The sequence below is a fragment of the Amborella trichopoda genome, chromosome 10, assembly GCF_054954075.1.
Source record: "Amborella trichopoda isolate Santa Cruz 75 chromosome 10, AtrichopodaSantaCruz75HAP2 v2.0, whole genome shotgun sequence".
NCBI classification, from domain to species: Eukaryota; Viridiplantae; Streptophyta; class Magnoliopsida; order Amborellales; family Amborellaceae; genus Amborella; species Amborella trichopoda.
Window position 1 is genome coordinate 13,599,889 of NC_142345.1, and position 12,690 is coordinate 13,612,578.

The 12,690-nt window shown below is 32.9% G+C and overlaps 1 non-coding gene across 1 annotated transcript; it reads left to right on the forward strand.

Moving 5' to 3' along the window:
* The first annotated feature begins 5,868 nt into the window (after window positions 1–5,868).
* TRNAR-UCU (transfer RNA arginine (anticodon UCU)) lies at window positions 5,869–5,940 on the forward strand. Its single transcript has one exon. It is a non-coding gene; the product is annotated as a tRNA-Arg (tRNA).
* The last annotated feature ends 6,750 nt before the right edge of the window (window positions 5,941–12,690 follow it).

A 12,690-nucleotide genomic window follows, 5' to 3' on the forward strand; every position in this document is an offset into this window, starting at 1 on the left:
TACTATCAAGTTTAATTAAAACCATGATAGTTAAACAAACCATCTCGATGCTTTAAGTGTTGTGATGCTTCAAACACGGTTCTAGCTACAAAATCATTTAGAACCACAACGATCATCACGGTTCTAGGTTAATCGTGAAGCCTTTATAGATTTAAGACTATCGTAAAAGGTATTTTTGTCAAAAAAACACAAACAATAATGAAAAGGGGTATGAATAAAGTTTTGAAAATTTGAAGGTTTGTTTTTAATAGAAAAAGGGATATTTGTGCTAATTTCTATTTATAAACTTTTATAAAGCTCATATTCATAAGGCCCACATTTGAGGTTGTTATTCCTAGGGAAATGTTATAGGGCTTTCTATAGCAATCACCTGTTAGACAAGCTTTAGAGAAAACGTGATATCACAAATGTTTGGGAGTACATCAAGGAATTGGACAATATCTGAACCTATATATATCTGCATTACCAATATGAACTGATATGTCCAATATATTGGGTTTTATAATAGTACAGGGACTCATGACATGCTAACCTTTCAAAACTTTCTAGAATATATAAATGTATTTGGTAAGGTCATGGCTCTATAAAGGTGCACCTCATTTTTCACTTGAAATGTAGTTTTAGCACCTAAAATCTTACAAAATGATCATCTTGACCTCGACAATTGTAGCTTTGAAAAGAAGGGGTCTCAACTTCTAAAAAAATCTATCTTAGAGCATGTTCTTTGGATGGTCTGCTTTAAGTGTTCACATATCCACCTAATCTACACCATTTTTTATGTTTTGTGTTTCATGGTCAGGAAACAAGAATAGATTTGATAAACCAACACACTAGCACCAAAATAACAATTATTAGTGGGGAAGATATATCTCTACCAAATACATTATATCTTTTCAAAAAGTGGAACTTGAGTGAAAAATATGAAATATAAGAAATTAGTTTTAAATTTAAAAAATAAGACATGATTTTATGTAACTTTCTCTAATATTAAACAATAACTCAAGGTATTCCATCTTGAGTGATAAGATGTGAACGGCATTTTAATGGACACTAGATCCACCCATTTGCACCATTTTAGGAGCTTCGATTCCCTATTTGGTGGTGGAAATGGTCTTTCCAGTGTTTATGAGGGGTTTGGGTACTCAATCTGACATGGGCCATGGATTTTAGTGAAGCTCCGGTTGTACCATTTAATTTTCCATTTTTAATTAGGGATTGCATACTATGAGACTATTTACCATTAGTACAAGGAGGTCACAATCAATCGTAGCTACTAGATATCAAATATGATGGTTCAGTGTGTCCCTTAGTATGAAAATTTTATTTTTGAACTTTGAGTCTAGTCAATAATATACTTACAACCACTCGATTTAAAATAATCTTAATTTATTATGCAGAATCATGTCCTTTAACGATACAAGATTATCATAGAAAAAACCTGCCTGCCTCTTTTGATGGATCAAATTGGAGAAACAGACTTTCTAGATTCTATCAAATGCTTGTGCCTATCCTCCATGCCATGAAAATTTATGGCAAGCTACATTTCTTGTATACCACGGCCGCTGCCGTCGCCTGTTTTCACACAGAAGTCTCTGCAACCATCGTTATTAGCTATGCATTAGGAAATTCATTTTGCTATTGTTGCTTCATCAGATCCTCCACCAACCATGGCAAAGAGTAAGCAAGAGCAGGAGCAGGAGCAGGCAGTGGCAACAGAGGAGGAGGAGGTGGTGCATGCATCGAGTTTGTCCCAAAGCTGGAACCACCATGGAGGTGGTGATGATGGTGGGCTCTGCGAAAAGTGAGTTGCAGGCAGAGATTATTGAGCAGTGTGCGAGCATGTAGAATATGCTTGTTGAGCTCGAGGACAATGCTGTAGCTTCCGAGAATGGGGTCTCTTACTCGTACATTTGCTTCTTGTTTGATGGATCACATGGCGACAGCCCTTTCGCTAGGCTTTTGGAACTTGGAGAAGAGCTTTATGACGTTGTTCACACCAAACAAGCGTTGGATATTGAGGAAGTCGCTCATGCTGTCCGGTGGAAAGAAGGGGGCCATGGGGCTGTCCGACGTGCACTTGCGCCGCTGGTAGCGACACGATGCACATGCTGGGTTCTGGTTCAAGAACGACGTGATCCTGCGGTCCCTGTGGATTAATCAATAAGTTAATATTGGTCACCATAGACAGATTATGAGCCATGCGATAAATGTCTTCCTCTGCAAAGATGGATCATGAAAGAGGGGGAAGGGTTAGCATGGCTTAGGTTGTCTCGCAAACATCATGTAGATGCACACAACAATATTATTTACTTTTGGTATAAGGAGATCACAATCATTATTGACTATTAAATGTAAAAACAAATGTTTTGGTAAGGGTGGTAATGGACCCGGACCCGACATCCAGACCTAACACGTGTCCGGGTAGGGGTCTAAGAATTACACCTGGCGGGTCAGGTTCGGGTCCAATTTTTGGACCCGAACACTATTCAAATTTGGGTCTAGGTCCATGTGGATCCGATCCAAATCTATAAATAGTATTTAATATGTAATACTTTAACAGTAATTAATTTAATATTTAAATAAATATAATTATATATTTTAATCACAATATTTAAATAAAAGTGTGGTTTATATAAGGTTGCAACCTTAAACAATAAGGCGCACCTCCAACTTTTATCATAATTTCGTTCAGGTCTAGGTATGGACCCGTTCAGACCCAACCCATTGACACCCCTATGTTTGGGGTTTCCCAAAAGACTTGCACAAAATCAAGAATAAAATTTCTCGAATATTATGACAAATTTCCATATGACGGATTTCACATCTAATAGCTAAGAGTGATTGTAACCTCCTTGTACTAGAAATAAATGATCCAATAATATACTGAACATATCCATGTACAAAGAGATATATATTGTAAAAGGACTAATATGTAAGAGGCCAGTGGAAAAGGACATAGTGTCAAACATGTGGAGAAAAATAAAAAATAAAATAAGGAAAAAAGTGTTCAATGGTTAGGATGGCGGACTCCAATATGGTATCAAAGCTTCCATTCATAACCATTATTAGCATGTCAAGCAAAAAACAAAAACTAAAAGGAGATTTTTGTCATAGGACTTGTACATAAGATACCGACACAAAAGACATTACTACAAGACATTTAGAGAAAAATCAATTAGGAACCAGTAGATTATCAAGGTGACAGCATAATATGATGCCAAAAGTTCTATTCCTACCCATTATTAATACGTCAAGAAAAGGAAAAAAAACCCAAAAAAAGGCATGCAAAGAAAAAGAGAGATGATAGGCACACAAATACAAACAACATGCACATGTGCGAAGAGACAAAACGTGGAGGAAGAGATAAAAAAAAAACTATAGGAAATTGAGCGCGATCGATAAAACAAAATATTGAGAAAAAAATGAAGTTGATAAAAAACATGTGAAATCCGCCTCACATGTAGCACTAAAACAGAGGTGGAAGTGAGTTCTTTACTCACATCTCTGGATTTGGTGGACGAGAAGGCTGTGGAGGAGGAGGGTTTGGGCTTTCTCTTTGTGCTCCTCTTATCTACACTTTCTCTCTCTAGGCTCTAGAGAGAGAAACAAAGGAAGATTTGTGATTCTCCCCCTATGAAGGGGTAGCAAATCTTTCTGAAGATCCAAGTTGATGTTGGCGCCCTCCTAATTTAGCTAGTGCAATTATTAGGAGCCATATTTTTTTTTTTTAGGTAAGTAATTACTAGGAGCCCTTCAAGTTAGACAAAAGAATCTATATGAAATACATAGCAAGTGTAAGAAAGAGCTTGAGCTGGGTGCTCGACGCAGGCTCGAGTTGAGTACTCCACCCGAGTCTAAGTAAATCGGCCTAAGTTGGGCCGAATCCTCACCTAGGCCAAAAAAGTATTTAAAAAAAAAAAAAACACAAACAAAAACAAAAACAAAAAAATCCTAAAAAAAATAATTCTTTAAATTAAACCAAACAAAACATATCCAAATAAGGTTTAAAAATGGGTTTTCAAATAATCAAATTGTGAGGGGGTATTTTAGAAATAATCTAAAAAGCAGGGAAAACATAAAATTAAGTATTCATGACCAGAACACTTTCCAATCTTTGTCAAAATAATAGAAAACATTAAAAAACTGATGCAAGAAAAAATAATAAGAAGGAAAAAAAAAAAGATTTTGAGATACTATACGCTCTCTATAGGACTGCAAGAGAGTCCACTCTAATATCTTTTCACAATATCAACTTCTTACTCAACCACCAATTCTCTCTCTCTCCCCTAACTTCCACATGAAACCCCACAATTTTAGGAAGTACCCACCCATATCAACCCCATAAAAGTACAAACTACATCTATCCTAACCAACTCCCATAGACAGTTTTACTAGTCACCACAATGTGGTTTCTATTTCCACCATTAACACCATCGCACTAATTCTTTTAGAAAGCTAGCTCCTAATCTACTTGAAAAAACGGGTAGGGATCTGTTTTTCCCATTGAATTATCCAAAAAAAAATAACCCTAAAAGAAACTAAAATCTCTAGTTACAGTTTTAAAAAAATTAAACAACATCAATTTTTTATTTGCATCATTCTCTTGGAGTTGAGAGAAGTTTGACCTCAAGCTTACATTCTTCAAAAGCCAATTGAATAATTGGTGATGTAGAACGACCATTCTTCTTGGTACTTTGCCTTTTTTTATGAGCCAACTATGCAGACAATTGCAGTGCAATTTTTAGAGAAATTTTGTACTACCGAATTCTGGAATGCGAAACTAAATCTTGAATTTTCATTTACTCTAAAGGGCTGTTTTTCACATGGTGCAACTAGTATATTTTATTCTTCGTAATTGTCAACACCTTTTGCACAAGTTGCCTGTTCATATTCTTCTTCCTCTGATTGCAACATATGAAATAGATCTCGTAGACGTTGTTCTACTACTTTGCTAATACGCTCTACTAGGTATTCTTTGAGTCTCTCAAATATTTAATCAAATCACTCAAAATTTTGATTTGAGCTCTCTACTAGGTATTCTTTGAGTCTCTCAAATCTTTGGTCCAATCATTCAAAATTTTGATTTAAGCTCTCCATAACTAGAAGATCAGATATCTCAAGGCTCTGATACCAAATAATGTGGGGAAAAAATAATAATAGTAAAAAAAAAAAAAGATTTTGAGAGATTATACCCTATCTCTGGATCGAGCTCCACTCCAAAATATTTTCTCAAGATCAACTTTTTACTCAATCATTAACGCTTTCTTTATCTAACTTCTACATGAAACCCCAGAATATTAGAAATTCCCCGCCCATCTCAACCCCACAAAAATAAAAATTATATCCTCATGAAAATTTATCCTAACCTACTCCCATGGACACTTTTACTATTCTACCGATTTAAATCTCTATAACTAAAGAAACAAGAATAACCATAAAGAAAACTAAAATCTCTAATAACAAGTTTTTCTAAAATTTAAAATAAAAAATAAAAAAAATTAAACAACCTTGATATTTTTTATTTGTATCAAAAACATATAACTAATAAATATCTCTTTGTTTTGAATTTTTTATTTTTTTTATTTTTTTTAATATCTCTGAGTTGACACCCACCTGGGGACACATGGGCAACCCGAATACTTATGCTAGCTTGAGCTGACTCGCCCGAGTAATCGAACACTAATACAAAGGACATACGACTTGTTATTAGTGATTTACGCATCTAAACAAGGTAAGGTTTTGACCCATCCCAATGGGCATTTCTTTAATGCTTTCCCGCACGGAATACAATCAACTGGATTATGTTTTTATCCGAAGGGATGACGGGAAAAGAGGAATGGGAGGGAAAGAAGACAATCAGAATCAAAAGCGTCCATTGTCTAATGGATAGGACAAAGGTCTTCTAAACCTTTGGTATAGGTTCAAATCCTATTGGACGCAATTTATTTCCATCTATTTTTTTGTTTCGATTGCAAACAAATTTTGAATGATTCAAATCAGAAATAGAGATCTTTCTCAACGATTCCTATTGTACTAAAAGACACCTCAAAATAATCAATGAATTCATTGATTTATGTTTGTTCCTGAAATAGAAACAGTTTTATCTGTTTCTGAATAGCTTCTTTCAGAATGGCTTCTGCTTGCTCGGTGAACGTCCGAGTAGAAGATATGATTTCTTGGAACTGAAGCTTATTTGTTCTTAAATAAGTACGTAACTGAACGAGAAATTTCTTCACCTGTCCAATTTCTAATGGATCAAGATACCCATTCGCTCCTGTATAAATAGTAACTACGTGTTCTTCCACCGCGAGAGGGGCTGCTTGGGATTGTTTGAGCAACTCGCGCAATCATTGACCTCTTGCATTTCTTTAATGCTTAGTAAAAAAAAAAAAAAATAACTTGAACATAAAAAGGGAACGTAAGATTTGCCTAGCGTTTTTATTGAACTAGAATTGGGGTTTTCTTGAAATGGCAAGCTTTCTATGCCTTCTCTACAATATAAAACTTATATACTTCCCCTTATCCAACCATCTATTCTGAATGGAGGGCTAAGATTGTCCCAAGCACAATGTCACGTCTCTACACTATTTTATTTTTAATTTTTTATAGATAAACTATTTTGACACCAAATTTTGTATTTCCAATCCTCTATTAAACTCGCAGTAGCGAAATTATAAAAACAAATATTTCCAATAAAATGACTAAAACACCCTTAAAAATTTCAAGGGGTATATTTGTCATTATATTTTATCAAAAAATTATTTTTAATATTTTTATGGGTGTGCCCCATTGAGAAGGTGGCAGGTACTAAATTTCGTATCAGACAATTTGTATAATAAAAACTAAAAAAAAAATACTTTGAGATGTCGAATCTAAGATCAAACGGCGAGTGGCTCTCTTGATCAAAATTGGACAGCTGGATGATAGGGGAAGTATAGATCTTCTATTATGTAGGAGAAGTATAGAAACCTTTCCTTTCTTGAAAAATAGATTTTAGGTTTGTAGTTATATTAGGTTTAGGAGCTAACGAAATTAGGTTCCAGGACCTAGGGTTTTAGGGTTTAGAAAACCAGGAATCAGAGGCTAATAGGGATGCTCAAGATTAGAGTTATTCAGTCAAAAAACAACCACGAAAATGGTTCATTTTTAGAGCAGGGGTTACCATACCAAAACACTAAAATTCTAAACGCATCTAGACTTTCGATGGGTTCTTTGGTTAGGCGCCAAGTCAGCATTGCTAAAGACCTTCGATCTCCAAATTCCAAAATATTCCATAGCTTTCATTTTTGGTTGTCAATCTACTAGATCTTATTGTTTAGGGTGTCCAGTTCTTTTTTTTTTTGTTTCTTTTGTTTAGGGTGTCCAGTTCTTTTTTTTTTTTGTTTCTTTGTACATTGAGACCTGCCCAATCTGCTCCTTAAACTGCTAACTTTAGGTTATTAGGGAAGGGATTGAATACTATAATATCATTTATCTTTAGTACAAAGAGGTAACAATTACTTATAGCCATTAGATGTCGAACTGGATGGCTTTGGGTGTGTCACAATGTTCGAAAAAATATTTTTGAACTTTGAGTCTAGTCAATGACATACTAACAACCACCCAATTTTAAATTTTATAGACGAGTGATTGTGATCTCCTTATACTAGTAACAAATAATCTCTTTATACATTTTTCTATTAGGAAATAGTTTAATTATTTTTTGCTTATTTCCCAAGAGTTTGGACTACTGTTTAGTAGTCCTAGGGATCACTAGGTTAATGTGGTTCAGGGTTTAAGTTATTGGGTGGGGAGTGATTTCATATCACCAAATCCTTGTAATATAATGAAACCACACTTTTCAAAAATCATAAATGTGGCATTTGTATGATGCCAAAAATTCACACACTCCCTCTTCAACTCAATAATCAATCCCCAAAAATATATAATTTAATTTACACCATAGATATGGTCAAAATGAGCCCTCCTCCAACAATGAATCTGGATTGTCCATTTGGTGAATTTCAAGCTTTAGACCTTTACGAACTCAAAATTAAAATTTCTTTTTTAACATTGTTCATCTAATGATAATAAAGCCATTTAAAAAATATGGGAAACAAAAACAAAAAGTTTATAGCCTAGATCTAAGAATATCACCAAAATGGATGAACATATGAGCCCAACGGCCTAGATTGAATCTAGGCTGATCGGATGATCACGGATGTCCGATAGTACTTGAATTTTAATTTTTTTTTTACAAATCCAAATCACTTGAAATTTTAGGTGCGTGTTCATCAAAAATAGGTGAATCTTTGAAAATATTTAAAAAATATTTTATATGAAATAAATTAACCAAAATACCCCTAAAATGCTTCGGGGGCTATTTTGGTAATTTTTATTTTCACGAATATTTTTTTTTATATTTTTATTAGGTGCTCCTTGATAAGAGGAACACACATATAAAATTTTAAGTGATTTGAAATTATAGAAAAATAAATAAAATTCAAGCACCACTGGACGTCCGTGATCATCAGATCGACCCAGATTCAATCAGGGTCGTTGGGCTCATATATTCATACGATCTAGTGGGCTAACCACAGCTATATATATATATATAGGATAATCTAAACTTCACAATCCTTCAAATTACAAAGGTTTAAGATAGAGAGAGTTATGAATGGTAGATTTATTAATTTTGTATTCTATTTTTTAAAAGAATTTACTTTTTTGGGGCTATTTTGTAAATATTACTATAAGATAAAGGGTACTTTTGTCATTTTCATAAGGGGTAAAGTTGAAATTTTAACTAAATGACGAGGGTACTCTACAAATAAAGTTCCAGGACAATAAATTCCAGAATACCATTATACTTTTGGGAAAATTTCAAATTAACCTTTGCTTGATGGTAAAGTTACCTATTAAAATAATTTTTTAAACAAAAAATAATGATTTTTTTTATAAATACACCGATCACAACCCCTTCTAACTTGAACCTTTGTATTTTGAGGGGTTGTTAACTCTAGAAAAAACCCTATATAAATATATATATATATATATATATATATATATATATATAAAGTCTTCCCAACGCCTATAAGAAAAAATGAACAATGATTTCGCCTATGCTCATCACCGTCTAAATTTCATCGCATGGTCACGATTGTCTGGTAGTGTTTAATTTTTCATTTTTTTTCCATAAATCGAAATGATTTGAAATTTGAAGTGTGTATACATCTTAGTGAGACACACCTAATAAAAATATTAAAAAAATAATTCACAAAAACATAATTGACCAAAGTCAAAATATTTTGGGGGTATTTTGATCAATTTTTCTTGGATTCGCCTATTTTTTATGAACACACGCTTTAAATTTCAGAGTATTTCAATTTCTAGAAAAAAAAATGAAAAATAAAACACTATCGGACAATCGTGACCGTGATGAATTTTGGACGGTGATGCGGATAAGTGAAATCACTGTTCATTTTCATTTTCTATATATATATATATATATATATATATATATATATATATATATATATATATATATATATATATATATATATATATATATATATATATATATATATATATATATATATATATATATATATACGAAGATGCTACAGTATGTCGACGGGTGTACCTATAAGAATACGCCCAATAGCCCAGATTGAATCTGGGGCGATCTAACTGTCACGAGACAGCCACGACATCATTTCGTGTTGAATTTTAATTTTTTTTTTAACAAATCCAAATCACTTGAAATTTTAAACGTGTGTTCTTCTCAGCAAGGCACACCTAATAAAAATATCACAAAAATAATTCACAAAAAATAAATTGACCAAAATACCTTGAAAAATTTTTGGGGGTATTTCGATTAATTTATTTCATATAAAATATTTTTTGATATTTTTATTAGGTTCACCTATTTTTGAAGAAAACACGCCTAAAATTTCAAGTAATTTGGATTTGTAAAAAAACCATTAAAATTAAAACATGAAATAAAATCGTGACTGTCAGATCGGCCCAGATCCTATTTGGGCCATTGGGCATTTACTGTAGCAGTATGTACATGGGCGTACAGGATATTTTCCCCTATATATATATATATATATATATATATATATATATATATATATATATATATATATATATATATATATATATATTGTAATGATTTCATGCAACCGTTGTATATTAATATGATGCAATAACCTCAAAAAACCATCTTATGGCCATTTGTTTGATCCAAATTTTGAAATATACACTCTTTTCATTTTAACGAACAATCACAAAAGAAGAAAAAAATTGAAATCACAACCTAGAAAATACATTTTAGCCCAATTAACTTAGATGTTCATTTTGGTGAGATGCTTAGATCTAGGCCTTAGAAGGATTTTTTTTCATTTCCAATTTTTTTGGATGGCTTTATTATCATTAGATGAACAATGTTAAAAAAAGAAAAAATGATTTTGAGTTTATAAAGGCTTAGATCTTGAAAATCATAAAATGAATGGTCTAGATTCCTTTTTGGAGGGGACTCATTTTGACCATATCAGGGGTTCAAATTGAACTTTTTGTTGTTTTTTGGATGATTATTGAGATGAAGAGAGTGTGTGTGTAAAATTTAGATTCATACAAATACCACAAACATGGATTTTTAGAAGTGTCATTGCATTGGATCATTCCTCATATATATATATATATATATATATATATATATATATATTGAGATTAGCTCACTAGCTCATATCTACATATGGGCCTAACGGCACAAATTAAATCTGGACAGATCTGATGGTCACAACCTCATCTCGTATTTTACTTTTTTCTTACAAATCCAAATCACTTGAAATTTTAGGCGTCCATTTGTTTCGTCACGACACACCTAAAAAAAATATTTAAAAAATAATTCACAAAAAGTAAATTGTTCAAAATACCCCCAAAACTTTTCGTAGGTATTTTGATCAATTTATTTCTTGCAAATTATTGTTTTAATATTTTTATTAGATTTTACTATTTTAAAAATACATGCCTAAAACTTCAAGTGTTTGGATATGTCGAAAAAAATATTAAAATTACGAATGAGGTTATGACTGTCAGATAGACCCAGATTCAATCTGAGCCATAGGGCTCATATGTTGATATGAGCTAGTGGGCTAACATCTCTCTATCTCTCTCTCTCTATATATATATATATATATGTATATATATATATATGAAAAACACTACGCAACGCATATAGGTGAAAATGAACAGTGATTTTGCCTACCCCCATCGCCATCCAAAATTCATAGCACGGTCACGATTATCAGGTAGTATTTTATTTTTTATTTTTTTTCTACAAATCGGAATGACCTAAAATTTGGAGCGTGTATTCATCAAAACTAGGGGAATCTTTAAAAAATATAAAAAAAATATTTTACTTGAAAATATTGACCAAAATATCAATTTTCGTCAATATTTTTTTTGCGGATACTTTTTTTTATATTGTCATTAGATGTGTCTCAGTTAGATGTACTTACCCTCCAAATTTTAGGTCATTTCGATTTGTAGAAAAAAATAAAAATAAAATACTACCAGACAATCGTGATCGTACGATGAAATTTAGACGGTGATGACGGAAGACAAAATCACTATTCATTTTCACTTATAGGTGTTGGGAAGACTTTTTCTATATATATATATATATATATGGAGGTACCCAATTTCACATAAAATAGTCAAGATTAATTGTAACCACCTTATGCCAAAGGTAAATGATCACATTCCATAATTAGGGTTAATCTAACCTTCACACCCTTTTAAAAATAATAGGTGATGTTTAGAAAGGAGTGTGAATGTAAAATTGACGAAAACTTCTCTCTCAAATATGGTTGTCCCACAATTTTGGAAGGCATTTTAATAATTATAAAATATATATTTTAATAGAGTAAAACTGTTTAGATCATAACGAGAGGATGCCATTGGTTTTCTTTCGACGAGAAACCCCAAAATTCCTCTTTTTCTCTCTACTAGGGGTTGAGAATTGATTTGATCCAGATCCAAAACTCGGATTTTGGACCCTATTCGAATCTAGATATGGACCCAAAATAGTAAATTTTTATTTAATATATTTCTTTTAAAATAGTATATATATAATCCGGATTTGGATACAGATCAAAATCTGATGTGTATTATTCAAATTTAGATTCGGATCCGATGTATATTATTCGAATTTAGATTAAGATATGAAGATCTAAGATCCAATTTGAACATAGATCCAATGTATACTATTCGGATACCAATCTGGATCTAGCCGGATCCAGCCCAAATCTGACCCGTTCTCACCCCTCTTCTCTACCTAGCTTCGCCTTTCTACAACCTCTATCCATTTTCCCTTTCTCCCTCCCCTTACTCACCGTCCATTTTCCCTCTCTCTTACCTACTTTCTTTCTCTCCCACTTTCTACAAGAGCTCCAAGATAGAGACCTGCTACCATCAGCCATCAGCCAATTAAGGTGGAGGGCGAAGCTTTGTGGAAGATTGGGCTGAGAGACCCAATTGGGATATCAGAAAGTAAAGATTGACCAGTAGGAGAAAATCCCATTCTTGCCACTCGACCCAAAGAGATTGAATTATCTAATTATCGGTGATTCTAGCTGAAAGTGGGTGTGTGAATTTGCTAGCAATCGGGGATGGAGAATTAACCCTAAAAACCAGAACTCCATC